The following is a 20,587-nucleotide window of genomic DNA, read 5'->3' as shown; positions in this document are numbered from 1 at the left end:
GGTGTTAAACTGGCAGTAACGCACAAAACTATATGGCGTTTTAGAGAAGGGTTTGGGACTGACCATCCCGTGGGACTTTAAATGAAACCATGACCGGATGAGGTCATGCGTTTCCATCCCTTTACTAGTCTAAGAAAAAAGCAACAGAAGTGGGACTTTAAATGAAGTGCGTGAAATGTCCAAAAAACAAAACCGATGGACTACTAGGAAAATTTTAATAGATTCATGGACATAAAACATGCATATAGTAATAGTGTATCAATCACAAATAGAGAGAAATATCAGCAAAATTAGCAGCAAATATACATGATTCAATGAATACAACAATTCTCCATGGTACACCAGTAGGATATTAATACACAACCATATAATAAAAGGTATTGCCTGCAAAATAAGCCTCCAAAAAAACTAAAAAAATTAGGAAATGGTATGACGCTGGTGGGAAACGCGACAATAGTAGCTCTACGCGTTTCGTGGCTTCTCATGCCACTCGTCAGGAGCAAGCGCATATCTTGATCTAAAATAAAGGATATAAAAATGATCTAGTGATTATAAACATGAAACAGAGGTGGGGAAATTGAAAAGACCCCACACAGAGTGCATGCTTACACATTGTGGTTCGTGAAATGGTGGCGGAGGCCATACCTCGCTCGGCAATCGGAGACACCACCCCCCGGGAACTGAGGTGGACGGACCGAAGGGGGAGACCCCACAGGGCGCCATCCAAGGCAGACCAGGACCCCCGAGGCAAACCTGGAGTGGAAAGTACAGATAGGAAATCAAATAACAACCATACCATAGAGGTGAACAGCTAAGTGTGAATAGAGGGTGCAAGGTGAAGTAGAAAAAAGATGTGTGACCATGTGGAAGACAAGAAAGGGGGGCTAGGTAGAGACATCCAAGCAAGACCGCCAAGCAAGCAAACCAGACACCACAGAGCATGATTGCAAGGAAAGAAAGAAAGGAACCAGAGAGTATAGCATGAGTGGGGATACCTGGTGTGCAAGGTGAGGCATTGTGGAGGAAGAAAGAGAATATGTATTCCCAAACAAACATGGCATCCAGTGGAGTGGGCAACCTCGAGAGCCAAACCCGCCGAGGCTGCGCCCATATGAGCGCCACCACAGGGACCGCCCACCAATGTCACGCCGCACACACATGGGAGGGGCGTACGGCATCACCGATCGGGCACCAGGCGCCCGGCCAGCTGACGCCCACACTCCATCCCCATAGTGTGCGTGAAGGACACCATCCAATCGAGCGCGTAAGCATCCAAGGGGTGCGCACGCTCGATGGGGAGTGCGTGACGCTGACACGCAGTGGCAGCGGATCCACCCCTCCCTAAGGGGAAGGGGGAGGGGCCGACAGGCGTGTCACAGCTCCCGGAAGGGGGGAAAAACCAAAAGAGTAAGCAGTGTATTAAGGCCAAAGGGGCCACCACTTAAGACAAACAAACCATCTACAAGACTGGTATCAAGATCTATATAATAGATAATTAATCCAAAAACAGTTCAAAAATAATAGATGGTAAAAATAGGATCGAGCAATTAAATAAAAGGAGGCAGATGAAGTTTTAATTATATCACAATGAGTGTGATAAGATTGAAAAATGGAACAGTTTCACGCATATCCATCCCTGTACATTAATATTACAGAAGGGTTTGGGACTGACCATCTCGTGGGACTTTAAATGAAACCATGACCGGATGAGGTCATGCGTTTCCATCCCTTTACTAGTCTAAGAAAAAAGCAACAGAAGTGGGACTTTAAATGAAGTGCGTGAAATGTCCAAAAAACAAAACCGATGGATTACTAGGAAAATTTTAATAGATTCATGGAAATAAAACATGCATATAGTAATAGTATATCAATCACAAATAGAGAGAAATATCAGCAAAATTAGCAGCAAATATACATGATTCAATGAATACAACAATTCTCCATGGTACACCAGTAGGATATTAATACACAACCATATAATAAAAGGTATTGCCTGCAAAATAAGCCTCCAAAAAAACTCAAAAAATTAGGAAATGGTATGACGCTGGTGGGAAACGCGACAATAGTAGCTCTACGCGTTTCGTGGCTTCTCATGCCACTCGTCAGGAGCAAGCGCGTATCTTGATCTAAAATAAAAGATATAAAAATGATCTAGTGATTATAAACATGAAACAGAGGTGGGGAAATTGAAAAAACCCCACACAGAGTGCATGCTTACACATTGTGGTTCGTGAACTGGTGGCAGAGGCCATACCTCGCTCGGCAATCGGAGACACCACCCCCCGGGAACTGAGGTGGACGGACCGAAGGGGGAGACCCCACAGGGCGCCATCCAAGGCAGACCAGGACCCCCGAGGCAAACCTGGAGTGGAAAGTACAGATAGGAAATCAAATAACAACCATACCATAGAGGTGAACAGCTAAGTGTGAATAGAGAGTGCAAGGTGAAGTAGAAAAAAGATGTGTGACCATGTCGAAGACAAGAAAGGGGGGCTAGGTAGAGACATCCAAACAAGACCGCCAAGCAAGCAAACCAGACACCACAGAGCATGATTGCAAGGAAAGAAAGAAAGGAACCAGAGAGTATAGCATGAGTGGGGATACCTGGTGTGCAAGGTAAGGCATTGTGGAGGAAGAAAGAGAATATGTATTCCCAAACAAACATGGCATCCAGTGGAGTGGGCAACCTCGAGAGCCAAACCTGCCCAGGCTGCGCCCATATGAGCGCCACCACAGGGACCGCCCACCAACGTCACGCCGCACACACATGGGAGGGGCGTACGGCCAGCTATATGGCGTTTAACTGGCAGTAATGCACACAAAACTATATGGCGTTAAACTGGCTGTAACGCACACTGAACTAAATGGCGTTAAACTGGCAGTAACACACACAGAACTATATGGCGTTAAACTGGCAGTAACGCACACACAACGATATGGTGTTAAACTGGCAGTAACGCGCAAAACTATATGGCGTTTAACTGGCAGTAATGCACACAAAACTATATGGTGTTAAACTGGCAGTAATGCACACAAAACTATATGGCGTTAAACTGGCAGTAACGCAAAAAAACTATATGGCGTTAAACTGGCAGTAACGCATACAAAACTATATGGTGTTAAACAGGCAGAAACGCACAAAAAACTATGGCATTAAACTGGCAGTAACGCACAAAAAAACTATATGGCGTAAAACTGGCAGTAACGCACATAGAACTGTATGGCGTTAAACTGGCAGTAACGCATACAAAACTATATGGTGTTTAACTGGCAGTAACGCCCAAAAAACTATATGGCATTAAACTGGCAGTGACGCACAAAAAACTATATTGCGTTAAACTGGCAGTAATGCACACAGAAATAAATGGCATTAAACTGGCAGTAACGCACACAGAAATAAATGGCGTTAAACTGGCAGTAATGCAATCAAATAGACAGTGTTCTACGGTCACTGCACTGACGCTATCTGAACTGTCCCTACTCTAGCTATACACTAATGTAAAGATTACTGACACGGTCTCACTATACTGAAACTATATGAGCTGTCCCTACTCTAGTTGCACACTATGCAAATCTGAATGATGGTCCTCCTCACTACACTCAAACTATCCCTAGACTGACACTAAACTAATATTCTACACTGATAATTGAAACAAAATAGCACAGCATAATGCACTAACTAATAGCACTGAACAGAGACCTGTTCTATCACTCTTCACGCCGAAATCACATTGAAAATGGCTGCCATTGAAAGAATACTTTTATACTGTGGGGCGGGAATGAGCCATGATTGGATAAAGTCATGATGACAGTGTCCAATCATGACTCTGACAGTGCTCTGTGTCCTGATTGGCTGAAGCTTTCACTGCTTCAGCCAATCAGGGCTTGCAATGCACTGTTCAGCACCGCAATGCACTGTGGTCGGTTTGGGGAGGCGAACAAATGGTCGAACTACCCGTTTTTTCGGATGTTCGCCGAACACCTGAACTGCAAAAGTTCGGCCCGAACTTATGCTCCAGCCAACCCGTTCACCCATCCCTAATAGGGACCAATCATTGGTATTAGAGGGAGGAATCGTTGGTGTCGGTAGAAAGAATGGTGCCTCATCCTTGGTGTCAGTGGGAGGAATAGTGACCGATCATTGGAATTAGTGGGAGAAATAGTGACCCATCATTGGTGTCCGCAGAAAGAATGGTGCCTCATCCCTGGTGTCAGTGGAAGGAATTGTGCCCCATCACTGGTGTGAGAGGGCGGAGTATTACCCCATTGTTGGTTTCAGTAGGAGGTGGAAAGGTGCCCCATCATTAATGCCAACTGGAAGAATAGCGTCCCATCATTGGTATTAGTGGGAGGAATAGTGCCTCATCATTGGTGTCCGTAGAAAGAATGGTGCCTCATCCTTGGTGTCAGTGGAAGGAATTGTGCCCCATCGGTGTGAGAGGGCAGAGTATTACCCATTGTTGGTTTCAGTAGGAGGTGGAAAGGTGCCCCATCATTGATGTCAGCTGGAGGAATAGCATCCCATGGTTGGTATTAGTGGGAGGAAAAGTGCCTCATCATTGGTGTCAGAAGAAGGAATATTACCCCATTGTTGGTTTCAGTAGTATGAGGAAAGGTGCCCTATCGTTGGTGTCAGTTGGGGGGGGGGTACAGCTGGGGGAATACATAGTGGAGAAGGATCTGGGGGTTTTGGTAGATCATAAGCTTAATAATAGCATGCTAAGCCAAGTTGCGGTTTCCAAAACAAGCAAAGTCCTTGCTTGTATTAAGAGAGGTATGGAATCCAGAGAGAGACATATCATTTTGCCCCAGTACAAATCACTAGTAAGACCTCATTTGGAATATGCAGTTCAGTTTTGGGCACCAGTTCTTAAAAAATGATAAATAAAATTAAATAAGCTGCACTGTGATATAATCTTGTGTATAACATCAAAGTATTAATCAAAGTATTAAAGATCATATAATAATAAATGTGTATAATAATAAACAGGAAAAGTACTTGACATATATAGTGCTCAAACTGATAAAAACATTTCTTATCACATATGGTTACTAAATAACTTGATAATTTAAATGAAAAAAGTCCAATTCATAAATCATAAAGTGCTTCAGTGCAGAGTGATGTCTTATAAACTTCTTTATATCTTCACATTCATGCATGTGCCAAACTTGCACCCCAGTGCTCCCCCATCGGGTGTGTGCTCACCTTAATTAGTGTGACCTCACATTTAAGATCGGTCAGACAAAACTTTTTAGTCTCCCAGGACTAATCAGATGTATTGCCTCCTTCCAATCTGTCAGTGTATATCTCCAATGGCAGCATTTGGTCGATATATGCAAAAGAAAAGGAGCTCCACATAGTGCTTAAATCTATTTAAAATCTTGCATTTATTAAAAGATATATATTACACTCATGTTCGATAGGTGCTCCAGTGCACTATCTATGTACAGCGTCTTTAAAATCCAAAGCACTGCAACAACAGCTCTGTGCTGTTCTGATAAGTGACTAAGCGTCTTATTACACCATTCGCCCCTCCCCTGCACGTTACAGGGCCACATGACTTTCCCAGGGGGAGTTCTCAAAAAGAATATCGGGAACTGGAGAAAGTGCAGAGAAGGCAACCAAACTGATAAGAGGCATGGAGGAGCTCAGCTATGAGGAAAGATTGGAGGAACTGAAATAATTCTCTCTTGAGAAGAGGAGATTAAGGGGGGATATGATCAACATTTACAAATACATAAGGGGTCCATATAGTGAACTTAGTGTTGAGTTATTGGAACTTCTTTAATTTTTTTCAACTTTACATCTGTTAAATCTTCTGCCCTTGTTGTTTTAACTTTGGATAGTAAAACATTTTTTACTGCAAGTAAATACCTAATACACAGGGCCGGCCCTACCATGGGTTCCGGTGGGTCCATGGGACCCAGGCGGCACTTTAAGAGGAGCGGCAACAGGGGCGCACTGCCCGAGGACCTAAGGCTCACTCCCTCTAGCATGCAGTTTTATTTGTGCATCATGCTTCGCTGCACTCCCCATCCCAGCCCCACTCTACTCCCCAGCAGTACAACTTGGGGCGGTGGGTGGAGAAGCTCTCTCGGTCCTGGAACAGCACAGGCTTCAATAGCAGAAGCACCCGCCGCCACTGCAGCACTGCTGTCGCCGTGTGTTGCATCACTGGGCTGGGATCTGAGCTTAGGTGGTCGGTGGCGTTGAAGAGGAAGGGGGGACCTTTCATGGTGCTGCAGAATTCATATACCTGTGAGCTGAGCTGATGTTTTTGGGCAAGTCTGTTTGTTGGAGGGGGCATGACTCTTTGCTGGACTGGGGATGTCTCTTTGCTGGAGGGGGCTTTTCTCTTTGCTGGACTGGGGATGTCTCTTTGCTTGAGGGGTATGTCTCTTTGCTGGTCTGGGGATGTCTCTTTGCTGGATTGGGCATGTCTCTTTGCTGGATATATGGGGATGTCTCTTTGCTGGATTGGGCATGTCTCTTTGCTGGATATATGGGGATGTCTCTTTGCTGGATATATGGGGATGTCTCTTTGCTGGATCTGGCTGTCTCTTTGCTCTTTGCTTTATGGAAATGTCTCTTTGCTGGATGGGTGTTATTTTTTTTTTAATGGGGGGGGGGGCAGCATTTCATTTTTGGACCCAGGCAGCACAATGTCTTGGGCCAGCCCTGCTTATACTGCCCACTTCCTGTTTCTTGTCTGGTAAAAAGCCCAGGCTTGTGACATCATGCACAGCTCTCTCTCACTCTCGTGAGAGTTTGCCAGGAAGGCAGGGGGGATGAGTCATAAGAGGGCCAATGAGAGCTGCAGAGCAGGGGGGTGTCTGTGTAAATCCAGGAAGTGAACAAGCAGCAGCTTCAGCTGCCCACAGTTAAAATGATTGCAGCCAGACTCAGCGCAGGGAGATTTCCGCAGCATATTTTACAAGTACAGAATTACAGTATATATAAAATAATGGTTGGAGGGAAGCTTCAGAATGGCAAAGATGTTTTTATTACAAATTATGTGAGCAGACTGCAGTTCCTCTTTAAGGTTATCACAGAGGACAAGGGGGAACTCTTTATGTCTGGAGGAAAAGAGATTTAATCTCCAAATACAGAAAGCTGTGAAAATGTGGAATAGACTCCCTCCAGAGGTGGTTCTGGCCAGCACAGTAGCTTGCTTTAAAAAAGGTCTGGATTGTTTCCTAAATGTACATAATGTAACTGGGTACTAACATTTATAGGTAAAGTTGATCCAGGGAATATTTAGATTGCCTCTCGGGGAATGAGGAAGGAATTTTTTCCCCTGCTGTAGCAAATTGGATCATGCTTTGCTGGGGTTTTTCGCCTTCCTCTGGGTTTAGGATTGTGTATATGGGATTGTATGATATTTTTTTTATTATTATTGGTTAAACTGGATGGACTTGTGTCTTTTTTAAACTTGACTGTAATATCGCCCCCTTGTTGGTATTAGTGGGAGGAATAGTGACCCATCCCCATAACTAAACTCTGAGGGGTGGAGCGAAATGTTAGGGGAGTGGCCTGGCTGGCACCCAGGCCGAGGTCGCCACTTCTACACCTATTAGGGACTACAGGGATGTGTGACCACAGGGATCCTTTCCTTCTGTTCAAGTCATAGGAGGAGCTGGGAGGAGGTCCATCCCATGCCAGCACTCCCGTTGGCGGATACTCAAAGATCTATACATACCCCGCTTCAACAGAGCTTGAGTGGCACGCTAAGTTTGCATTGGCCCCATCGTTGGTGTCGGTAGAAAGAATAGTGCCTCATCCTTGGTGTCAGTAGGAGAAATAGTGCTTCAAAGGCTGAATAAAGGCAAGCAAAGGGTCACAGTTTGGAGACCACTGATATAAACATAAAAGCACATCTAAGTAGTCAGGGTCGGGCTTCATTGCTGTAACCTTGCAGTAAATCTTTCACACATTCCATCTCACTGCTCCTGTGCTATGTGACAGAATGTGTCAGTGTCCACCATAGTGCTTTGTGAATCCTTTGTCATGAATTAAAGTGACCCTGTCAGCACAGGAACCCTTCTATCAAAAATCATAGCAGCTAAAAGAAGAGGGAATATACATACTTTTCCAATGGCCTGCATCTTAAAAATTCCGCTGCTCGCTGCCTTTGGAAGGAAGGTTTGCATACATGCGCCCCCCACTGCATCATGAAGTGGTTCCTCCTGTCTGTTTTCACCTATGGATCAGTGGAAGAAAACATACATGGGGGGGGGGTGTATAATACCTGGAAGTGTGGTGTACATATGTTTATATATATATATATATATATATATATATATATATATATATATATATATATATATATATATATATATATATATATATATATATATAAAGCCTCAAACTGAAAAGGAAAAAAAAAAAGACTCATCCATTACAGAATCTCTTCCTTCACACACCTATCCTAAGGGCTTCCTCTATTCATCCTCTTCTCTCCTCTTTCCTGATACAATGTTAGTTGCTAGGCTGCCTCCTGCTACCGTACAAAGCAGTGTAGATAAAAGCTGAGCAAACTCCAGCATCATCAGAAAGCAGAGGTCAGCCGTGGCGTTCTCCATATATCTCATATGACAGGTTTCCCAACACTCCTGGCAGCCAGCACCAAAAATGGCCGCCCTGCCCTCAGTATCATTGTGCGTCCTACGTATGGCACACCAAGGGTCCTGTGATTGGGGGAAACGGGAAGAGAGGGGGCGTGGCATGCCGCTGTGTGGGCGGTGTCTGCTCGGGAGCTTGCCTCTGATAGCTTGTGAGCGCGCTCCCGCGGACAGGAGGCTTCAGTGATCGCCGGGGATCGGCTAGGAGCAGCTGTGGTCACCTCTGAGCACCGGTATGTACCTGATCCCCGCCCCCCACCGACTGTCACCCCGCACCGTGCAGATCACAGCTCCTCATCCCTTCCTTACCGGTGTCACTGCACTGCCGGAGATAGGCGGGGGCATCGGCAGGCCCTTCACCTTCCTTCTCTGCACCCATAGAGCTCTACACAGGGCTGGGCTCCTTCTCATAACACCGGGCTGGGAGGAGGACAACATGTGTGACCCCCTGCCAGGATCAGCACCGGTCAGGTCATGGCCTGTCATTACCAACATGTCTGTCATCTCATCCTGGATCTATAATAATCATAAATGTCATCTGATCCCAGATCTATAAAATCATATCATATATGTCTTCTGATCCCAGATCTATAATAATCATCACCATATAAGTGATCAGAACCTGGCTATATAATAATATCCTTTACCTGATCAGATCCCAGATATAAAATACTAATAATGCTCATATGTAATAAGATCCCAGACATAATAACTCATAATAATCATATAATATAATGTATGTGATCAGATCCAAGGCTAATAATAATAATAATAATCTATGTGATCAGAGCCTGGCTAAATAATATGGCATAGGTTGGACTTGTCTTTTTTTTTTTTTACCTCACCTACTATGTAACTATGGATGTGATCAGATCCCAGATATATATTGCTAATAATAACCATACTTAGGTGATCAGTTCCCAGAAATAATATTAATATTTGTGACCAGAGCCTGGCTAAATTATTATCATCATCGTAATCATATATGTGATCAAAGCCTGGCTATATAATAAAAAATGTACGTATGTGTAATCAGATTCCAGATATATAATAGTAAACATTTATAATATATTATGTGATCAGAGCCTACTTACATGATCAGATCCCAGATATATAAAAGGTGTGTGTGTGTGTATATATATATATATATATATATATATATATATATATATCTTAGATTTGATCTAATATTATATATATAAAATATTAGATCAAATCTAAGATATATAATACTAAGTTTTAATTACATATGATATCATATATGTGAACAGAGACCAGACGTGTAATATTATATGTGATCATATCCCAGACATAGAATAATAATGATATATGTGATCAGTGCCTGGCCTAATAATATGTCATCGGATCCCAAATTATATAATGCTAATAGTAATCACACATATTATATGTGATTAGATCCAAGATATATAATGTTAAGTAGAATTTATATATATATATATATATATATATATATATATATATATATATATATATATTAGCCCAGCTAAATAATAATAATATGTGATCAGATCTATACTGATAATAATATATGTGATCTGATAATATAATATTTGTACACAGTAAGTGATCATATAATCATAATATATGTGATCAGAGCTCAGATACATAATAATACCGGGAGTTCTACAGATACCGCCTGGTATGAAGAAACTCTGGGGACTTTATGCTTGTGGAAGAACTTGTGTTTTGGTGTTTTGAATTTCTTCTTTGAAGAGCAGAAAAGATTTATGTTTTGGGTCACTTTGTTTTATTCATGTAATGTTTTACTTTGTAACTCTGTGATGTTGTGTTTTTAATCTATCACTTTATAATAGAGTGAGTGTTGCAATGGTTTGTAAGTTTGATATTCTGTTTGTACACATTATGGTAGTCCATGCTATGAAGAGATATATGGGTGCACTATTTACGGTACTAGCGCTGTATTTAGGGTGCATTTTGCTTTAAAATTTGTTATACAGCTATGTTCTAAACACATGTTTTAAATATTATTATTATTATTATTATATAGTTTGGCTCTGATTTATTTAATGTATATATGTGATCAGTGTATATAATAATGATCATATGTGACCAGAGTATGTGTGTGTAGAGAGATAGATAGATAAATATAGAGATTGATATAGATAGAGAGATAGAGAGATTGATATAGATAGAGAGATTGAGAGAGATAGAGAGATAGAGAGATAGATATAGATATATAGATATAGATATATATATATATATATATATATATATATATATATATATATATATATAGAGAGAGAGAGAGAGATATCCAGGGTAATAATATTATTATTAATCACAAAATCTTAAAGTCATAGTCCACTTTTTATAAACATGTAATAAATGTGCCCATACTACTAAAATTAAAAAAAGGCGCATGTTTGCATTCAAGCCTGCAGGGCATAGCAATGTTGATCAGTGCATTGTGGGTGCAGTGGATAGGATCCAGTATTGCTTACCCCCAGGCCTCTATAGAGGTATGGACCTATCAGTATGGGGCTGGAGGTAAACAATGGATTACATGTGTGGAGATGTCACTGTGTTTGCACCGGTGTGATCTGTGAGTTCCTCTGTCAGGGTCACAGATGAGACTTGTAGTCTTTCCATTTACAGATCTTTTCCACCCTGCCATGTTCCTTTAAAAAAATGCAATTGTGAATCATGCTACACCCTAAATATGGGTTTAACGTGAAATGCCTTTAAGACATGTATAATGATCACATGTGTATCTGTTTTTATATATACGTCCTTATCATGAACCAACATACTTCTAACATGGGCATGGTGATCTGTCAGTATAATGTGATGTGTGTTATTTGCACATTTATGTATCTGTTATGTATTCTTTCCAGGGCATGTCATTGTTTTACGTGTCTATGTATCACTATTCCTATATTGTCTGTGGGTATGTCCATGTATCAGTTTGTATATGTTGTAATCATGTATTCTTTATTAACATGTCCATGTATCAGGAGTCCTAGATGGTAATTTTGAGGTTGATTTACTAAAACTGGAGAATGCAAAATCAGGTGCAGCTCTGCCTAGAAACTAATCAGCTTCCTGAACCAAGCTGAGGTTAGAAGCTGATTGGCTCCCATGCACAGCGGCACCACATATTACACTCTCCAGTTTTAGTGAAACAACTTCACTGTATCCAATATTAGCATGTCTATGTGTCAGTAGTCCTATTGTGTATCCCTCAATAGCATGTTCATGTATCAGTATTCTACTATTGTCAGTATGTATAGAATAACTTTCCAGCAATAAGTGTGTGTGTGTGTGTGTGTGTGGGGGGGGGGGGGATTGGAACTTCTATGTAGCAGTCTTCATATATCCCTCCCCTGACATGTCTACATCCTTCTATTAAACCCAAAACTAAAATTAACTTTAGATTCCTTAGATGTGGTGGCTGCATTTGCTTTCTTTTTTTAGGCCCTTTCCCCTCTGTTTTCACCTTGTGATCTGGCCAATAAAACCTTGTTGAACTTGTCAGAAATGCATAGGTGTCATGTTCTCTCTGCCTCTGTTATACCAAAAAGCCTATTCACCCCTTCCTTTTCTTATTTTGGACTACAAGTCCATTAATGCCTATGGTGTGGATAAGAAGACAGTGGGAGTGGTTGAGTAGTTTAGGAAAAGACAGCTGGGCAGGGCTGACACCGCTCGGTCCACAATAATGCTGTGTTGTCAGCCCACAATAGGAAGTTTGGAGCTGAGCATATTTCTGGCAGATCAACAGGTTTATTTCTGTCCTTGCAAGGGATAAAACAGGGGTGCATGTGCAGAAATATAGTGTGTGTGTATTTTTAAAGGATAAGTTCACCTTATGGGAAGGAATAATAAATGCACATATATTTGCAGAAAAAAAATATGCATGTATTATTTTTTCCTGCCGGAGCCTGTAGAGCATTGCACCCATGATCAGAGGTTCAATGTCAGGCTTCTGCAGACAAGCCCTACAGCTTTCAGCCTGTACCATTTTGTACGGGTTGTCAGTTTGAAAGCTGCAGGGCTTGTGAATGAACTACAAAGGCGCTCATTGGTGGCAGACTGGACCTGTAGTTCTCTCGGTCACATTTCTGTGAATGAATGATGCAGCTGTGTGGGCGGAGCCTCTCACAGCAGCTCTGCTTTTGAAAAGCGGGTGGATTTGATTTATATCAACTCCAATTTAAATCATCATTTTTTTTAAAGAGCAGCTGTCATCTCTATCCCACAGCGGCTCCTGCTCTGACCCGCTGTTGACTCACCAACAGTCCCATTCACTTTAATGAGACGGCTGGTGATGCGGCAGTGACACAACAAGGTGAGGGACGTGGCGGCAGCAGGTGAGTGGATGCCCGCTAACAGGAGCTGCCATGATGGATCTGAAATGACAGGTGTTCTTTAAATGTAAGGACTTATTCTTGCTGGTAGTTAGAATCTTTAATATTTTCAAACAAAATGAAGGTTTCCTATTTAGAATAATAAGCTGTCAGGTTAGTAAAACAGCGATATCAGAACCAATTCAATCATACAGTTTGTAGTGTACATAGATTTGCAAAACAATGGTATTAAGGAATATTCCTGAACTTTGTTTTATCTCATGGCTACTGTGAAATTGTGTGAATGCATCAATGCAGTGCATGTTCTCAGCTTGCAAAGCTTGGATTCATTGAATGAGTTTACCAAAAATGTAAATATTGCAGAATATATACAGCCTCATACTACATAACTAAGCTCCATTTCATGCTGAATAAACTAAATTATTAATGTACCTTAAATAGAAAACTATCTTTTAGATATATTTTTTTACTAAAAGGCCCCTTTCACACTGGGGCGGGAGGTGCGTCGGCGGTAAAGCGCCGCTATTTTTAGCGGCGCTTTACCGTCGGTATTCGGCCGTTAGTGGGGGGGGTTTCATCCCCCCTGCTAGCGGCCGAGAAAGGGTTAGAAACCACCGCAAAGCACCTCTGCAGAGGCGCTTTGCCGGCGGTATAGCCGCGGTGCCCCATTGATTTCAATGGGTAGGAGTGGTGTATACTCCGCTCCTTCACCACTGCAAAGATGCTGCTAGCAGGACTTTTTTCAGCGTCCTGCTAGCGCACTGCTCCAATGTGAAAGCCCTGGAGACTCAGCGGTGGCTGTTTCAGGTCGGTTTGCAGGCGCTATTTTTAGGGGTCTAGAAGCAAATTTTAAAAAATCGGATTAAAAAAAAAAAAACAATCATTGATTTTTATCCACCCTGTTGAAAAGTGACAGTAGGGGTGTGTGTGTGTGTCTGCTGGAGCATTTTGCACCCTAAATATGTGTGTAACATGCTCCAAAAGGTGAACTTGGCCTTTAATTGAATTATTTTTCATGACATATGCTTTAATAGCCGCCGAGGCTCCTTATCATGAAATCTAAGTCTATGTACAGTTTACTTGTATTATATAGTTGTCTAAGGACTTCTGCACCTGGGTGTACATTTGCTTCATTCGGATCCATAGTTTACACAGATGTGCATGCAGCAGTATTGTATGTTGTGGGCCCATGCACGCTGGTCTATTTGGTCCACAGTATTCAGCTGTGTAAACCAAAACCTGCATCAAGTGTAGTGCGTTTGGCTGTATTTTTACACTTTATATTCTCATTAATGTTTATATGCCTACAGTGTATTGGAGCCTAATGTGGCTGCTCAGGGCCGATATGTAAACAGCGTGTCATCAGCAGGAGCCGCCATTGCTGATTACACATTGTTTACATGTCGGCTCTGAATGTGTCATTCATGTGGTAGCGGCATATGTGCAGAATGACCTCTGCCTTTTAACCACTTAAAGTGGAGGGCCACCCTAAAAAAAAAAAAAAAAAAAAAACTGCATCAAAAAAAAAAAAATGTACTTACCTGAAACCCTTGTTGCTAGGCAGTCTTCCTAATCTGCCTCTTCCGTGGCGTGTCCTGCTCCTCGGTGAGCGGCCCTGTTGCCTTCTGGGAACTGTGTGTGTTCCCAAAAAAACAACGGGGCCATTCACAGTGCGCCGCGCCGCTCGCACGTGCGCAGTAGGAAACTGGCAGTGAAGCCACAAGGCTCCACTGCCTGTTTCCCTTAGTTAGGATGGCGGCCAATCCGATGGATGGATGGATCAGCCTCGGGGGGCGACATCGCGGGCTTGCTGGACAGGTAAGTGTCCTTATTAAAAGTCAGCAGCTACAGTGTTTGTAGCTGCTGACTTTTTTTTAAAAAAACGGCCGGACCTCCTCTTTAAGGACTGAGCCTCTTTCTGAGTTTTGTTGTTTACAATTTAAAAACAGTTTTTTTTGTTAGAAAATTACTTAGAACCCCCTAATAATATACCTTTTTTTTTTTTTTTTTTTCTAACACCCTAGAGATTAAAATTGCGGTTGTTGCGATACTTTCTGTAACACCGTATTTGCGCAGCAATCTTACAAGCGCACCTTTTTTGGAAAAAATACACTTCTTTTAATTAAATAATAGTAAAGTTAGCCCAATTTTTTTTTTTTTTATATTGTGAACGATAATGTTACAGCGAGTAAATTGCGCCCGCTCGTGGAATGGCGACAAACTTTTACCCTTGAAAATCTCAAACGGTGACGTTTAAAAAAAATTCTACAGGTTGCATGTTTTGAGTTAGAGGAGTTCTGGGGCTAGAATTATTGCTCTACCGATCGCGGCAATACCTCACATGTGCGGTTTGAACACCATTTCCATATGCGTGCGCTACTCGTGTATGCATTCGCTTCTGCATACGAGCTTGTCGGGACGGATCGCGTTTAAAAGTTTTTTTTGTTTTTTTTTTTCTTAATTATTTTACCATTTTATTTTTACACTGTTCTTCTTCCCTCTGGTAAGCGGCAGAGGGCACCGGAGCTGGAGCCCTCTCCCGCCGTTGATAAAAGTGATCTTGTGGCGAATCCGCCAGAGAGACCACTTTTATCTTAAAGCGGACCGCCCGCTCAAGAATAGGATACTGGGGTTATGGTAGCTAGCTGCTGCCATCACAACGATGCTCCTCTTCAAAGTACCAACATATAATGACGGTGGGCAGTCCGGAAGTGGCTGTAAACCCTTTCATATACCCAGTGGAGGTCCCTCCCCTGTCACCTTTTTTCTCTTGGTGTCAGGAAAACATGTCAGAAGTGATTCATGCTGATAGCAGCGGAATGAAACAGACAGAAATTACTTACTGCTCTTAACTGAGACAAGTACACACTATAGAGGGATATGTTTTGTTCATATTTCATGCCTGAGGTTTACAACCACTTTAATTGATTGAAAGCTGGGATCATTTTGCACATCTTCCACCACCACATGTATACAGTGTGTAATCAGCATTGGCGGCTCCTGCTGGTATCACATTATTGTTTACATGTCAGCCCTAAGCAGCGGCCAGCTAGTCAGTGACTCATTAGAAATGTTCATGGGGGGGTACAAGCTGCCACTAAATGTTGGACCCACTTGGTGCACTGTGCAGCGACTTTTAGGCTGGGTTCACACTTATGCGATCCCAGACATTCGCACCACATAACTCTGCACATCACATGCAATGTCTGCAGTGCAAATTCAGCCATACAGTTTGCATAGATGAAATCGCATCGCATTCGCACCAAAATGGTGCAGGATCCTATTTATTTATTTTTGTCCCCACTTCAATCAGATCGCATGCGATCCGAGTTCACAGTTCACACTGCATTCTGTGAACCGATTTGGGGGTGTCATTAACTTTACATTAGAACAAAATATTACAGCACACATGCAAAAAAATGACAGTTAACTCCAGCAAGGCTGTTTAACCACTTGCCTTCCGGGCACTTGCACCCCCTTCCTGCCCAGGCCATTTTTTAGCTTTCAGCGCTGTCACACTTTGACAATTGCACGGTCATGCTACACTGTACCCAAACACATTTTTTTTTTTTTATCATTTTCTTCATTCAAATAGAGCTTTCTTTTGGTGGTATTTAATCACTGTTGGTTTTTTTTTTTATTTTTTTACTTAGTTTCTGTCAGTAAATTTTGAAACTAAGTAATTTTTCTTCTTCACTGATGTGCGCTGATGCGGCTCTGATGGGCTGTACTGGTGGGCATTGATGAGGCACTAATATGCCACACCTATGGGCACGGATAGGCGGGATTGATGGACATTGTTCGACAGCAGTGATGGACATTGATGGGCAGCACTGATAGGTGGCACTAATAGCCAGCACTGACTGGCATCGCTAATGGGCACTGGTGGGCACTGATTGCTGGCAATGATGGGCACTGATTGGTGTCACTGTTGGATTTATATTGTAATCAGGGCACTGATGATCAGTGCCCTGATTACATGCCTAGATGCCCCCCTGTGAGGAGATGCCGCTGATCGTCTCTCCTTGCCACACACTGTCAGTGTGAGGCGAGGAGCGCCGATTACAGGCATCTCTGTGTTTACATGTGACCGGCTGTGATTGAACGCAGCCGATCATATGGTTAAAGAGCCACAGACGCGGCTCTTTACAGAGGTTGGGGGCGCGCCGTGTCCTAGCAGCGCAGCCGCCGCGCTGCACGCGAGAGCGGCCGTTCTGGGACACGTCATATGACGTCGTCCCAGAACGAGAGCCGTACCACCTCGCTGTCATTTGACGGCGGGCCGCAACTAGTTAAACACCTGAACGTTTTCAAAAAATATGGGGATTTGATGACACTATATGGTGCTTAAGCCCACTTACTGCGACAAAGTACCCCGTTATCAGTGGGTCCTACACTATCCATAGAATGGAAGATCCTGCTTCTCTGAACCATGGGAGCCATACACTCCTCTATATGGGAGAGGACTCCTCCTATAACACAGGTGGACACTAATGAGAGGCACTGATGGGGGAGTGGGGTGCTCCTGCCCAAAGGGATTTGGTCAGGATCCATACAATAGACAAAGATGCAGCTATAAGACCAAAAAACAGAACTATATATTACAGCGCACACATGCAAAAAATGTCATTTAATTCCTGCAAGGTTATTTAAAGCGGTTGTATACCTTTTTTTTTTTTTTTTTTTTTGAATGTACGGTTTAAGAGATATTCACTTTGCATGCAGCCACTGACATCAGCGGTGCATGCGCTGTGAAGGCACGGCTGAAGGTCCGGCAGACGATGCTGGACCTTGCCGGGAAGAAGACTCCCGCGCGCATGCCCGGGACTGATGTCATCGCGGCTCTGGCTACTCACACAGGGCCAGAGCCGCGAACCCAGAAGACATGCAGAGGGCAAAATGTCACTTCCCTGGGCGTGGACCAGGAACAGATACGACACCTCGTTCTAAGGCAAGTATTTCATAATGAGCTAGTATGCTTTTGCCTTACAGTTTTTTTTTTTTTTTTTTTCTCTGAGGCTATACAACCGCTTTAAAACACCTGAACATTTTCATAAAATATGGGGATTTGGTCACACCTAGTGGGCTTAAGCACCATATAGCCATATGGTGTTACCAAATCCCCATATCTTTTAAAAATGTTCAGGTGTTTTAAATAGCCTTGCAGGAGTTGAATGTCATTTTTTTGCATGTGTGCGCTGTAATATTTTGTTCTGTTTTATGGCTGCACCATCTTTAATGCATCTTATTTTAAGGTCTGCCCCCCAAATCTTTGTATATTAACTTTACATTGACACCCACAGCAGTTTGCAGAGAGATGCGATGCGCAAATCTGCACAGCAATCACGGTGGTTTCCGCATCGCACCAGTGTGAACTGAGCTTCAGGCTTCGCTCACACAGGCATACTACAGCGTACACCCATGCTAGGGCTGCGTTTGCCCGCACCGGGATGCACAGGTGTTCCACGAATCCCTATGCAGCCACTGCATCCCAACTGAAATGCGTGGAATGCCTGCATGGGGATTCGTGGAACACTTGTGCATCCCGGTGCGGGCAAACGCAGCCCTTGCATGGGTGTACGCTGTAGTATGCCTGTGTGAGCGAGGCCTGAAGCTCAGTTCACACTGGTGCGATGCGGAAACCACCGTGATTGCTGTGCAGATTTGCACATCGCATTTCCCGAGGTGGTGAGCGGCTTGTAGTGTCCTCCTAGCAGACATACAGGTACCAGAAAGACAGCAGCTCGATCTTTCACAATGAATACTTTTATTAATCCAGGAGTAGCACATAATACAAGCCTTACGCGTTTCGGTGTGTAGCCAAAATCATAGCCATGGAACACCTGTGCATCCCAGTGCAGGCTAAGGTGGTCCTTGCATGGGTGTGCGCTGTAGTATTCTGGGTGAGCGAGGCCTTGCAGAGCTGGACGGGGTGCCGGTGTCTTACACCTGCGCCAAAACACTGGAATCTCATGCATCGGGGCTAAACCGCGTACAACCAGTGTATAAAACCAACAATGGCATCTTATGTCTATGGTAGGAACTGTAAAGCTGGTAAATATAATTATGGACTGTATCGGGGTCATTTCTGTACATGGAGTAAGAATCCTCAATTGTATATTGCTGAGTTCCTAGATGAAGGATCTTCGATTTCCCGTGGTGTATTGTGCTTCCAGTGATCATGCACAAAGGTCACGTCTGCTCTCTGGAATAGGTCTAATTAGTGTATTTGCATTCTCTTCTTCTTTCCTGGTAATACCATTTAATGAGGGGAACCGAGGCTGGGAGTGACAGGCAGAGATGTATTGACAGGGAGCCAGTGTTAATTGTCTGCGTTGGTGTGACAGCGACTGGCGTATTGGATAATGATCCCTTATCAGATAATACATTAATGACTTTGTTCTCTGTCTGACTCTTTCTTCTCTATCACTAATAATATTGGATTTGGGGTATTGTACCCGGGTGGTGTTATCCAAAGTCTGAAATGTGTGACTGTAAACCAATAAAGCCAAACTTCAAACTGCTAATCCCACAGACAAACCTATATGGGAGATGTTACCTGCCAAAGTATAAGTGGTTTTTTTTTTGTTTTGTTTTTGTTTGTTTTTTTTGTTTTTTTTGTTTTGTCCATCCAATTCTAATGTTTACATAACCATGTCACATAACAGAGCTTTTTCTAGCAGTAAAGCAGACCTAATCTCTCCCTACTGCAGTTTTCCTTTCACTTACCGGTCACTCTACTTTAGGGGCGCTTCTAATCCATGCGCCCCGGCCCCTAATCTACATGCTGGTCGCATGGATTTCAATGGGGTTGGGGTGTGTGTGTTTTTTTTTTTTCGTTTTTTTTTTTTTGAAGCGCATGATTAGAGCATTAGGCTCTAATTGGCATAAAAAAAAGTGTGGGCTCGGGGTGCAAAGCACTGTGCCCTAAGCCCACCCAGTTGTGTGACAATAGCGAATGAATATTTGCTACTGCCTTTCTGCTTCTCTGCCCAGGCCAAAACCCGATTGGCCGAGAGGAGAAGCGACTGTATTGGCTGCAGAGGAGGAGAAGACGCAGGGTGAATCTTCCAAGGGGAAGCCAAAGCTGCCTACGACCTAGATGGGGTAAGTGCGGGGCGGATGCGCGAGCATCGGAGGGGGAGTGGTTTTAACGGATGGATGGACCGAATGGGGGGTGTGTGGCTTGTTTTTTCTCCCCCCCCCCCCCCAAAAAAAAAATGGAGCACCAGCCGCCACTGCTCTGCTTTCTTCTCCTTTTGGCATGTTTCTTGCACTACAGCACAGCTGAGAAGCTCCTTGTGCTGCTTTAACCTCTCCCTCTCTGAGCTTTGCTGTACAGTAGACTACAAGAGGCTGATGCCAAGTGAAATGGCAAAGAAAACTACTGCAAATAAGCATTACTTAGCAATACTGTGGAAGCACAGTGGCTAAGTGGTCAGCACATCTGCCTAGCAGCACTAGGGTCTTGATTCAAATCCCAACCATGGCACTACCTGCTTGGAGTTTGCATGTTCTCCCTGTGCAGGTTTCCTCCAGGTATTCCAGTTTCCTCCCACACTCAAAAGACATGTTGGTAGGTTAAATGGCTCCTGTCTAAATTGTCCCTAGTATGT

General features: G+C 43.3%; 1 protein-coding gene and 1 long non-coding RNA gene across 9 annotated transcripts in view; one reads left to right on the top strand and one right to left on the bottom strand.

Moving 5' to 3' along the window:
* Positions 1–233: 233 nt before the first annotated feature.
* On the bottom strand, positions 234–8,667 carry LOC141130096 (uncharacterized). 2 transcript variants are annotated; one of them, XR_012241988.1, is made up of 4 exons: positions 8,425–8,667; positions 8,089–8,201; positions 2,219–2,362; positions 234–2,126 (listed from the first exon to the last, which is right to left on the bottom strand). It is a non-coding gene; the product is annotated as an uncharacterized lncRNA (long non-coding RNA). The 2 variants fall into 2 exon arrangements; XR_012241989.1 differs by lacking the exon at positions 8,089–8,201.
* A 48-nt stretch (positions 8,668–8,715) lies between these two features.
* SYNJ1 (synaptojanin 1) overlaps positions 8,716–20,587 on the top strand; it is a 177,813-nt gene continuing 165,941 nt past the window's right edge. For all 7 annotated transcript variants that reach the window (XM_073617128.1, XM_073617129.1, XM_073617131.1 and 4 more), the window contains exon 1: positions 8,716–8,855. The gene's annotated coding sequence lies outside the window, so the exon portion shown is untranslated. The remainder of the gene's footprint in view (positions 8,856–20,587) is intronic.

The sequence above is a fragment of the Aquarana catesbeiana genome, linkage group LG02, assembly GCF_042186555.1.
Source record: "Aquarana catesbeiana isolate 2022-GZ linkage group LG02, ASM4218655v1, whole genome shotgun sequence".
Lineage (NCBI taxonomy): Eukaryota > Metazoa > Chordata > Amphibia > Anura > Ranidae > Aquarana > Aquarana catesbeiana.
This window is presented reverse-complemented; position numbering and strand designations above follow the sequence as displayed.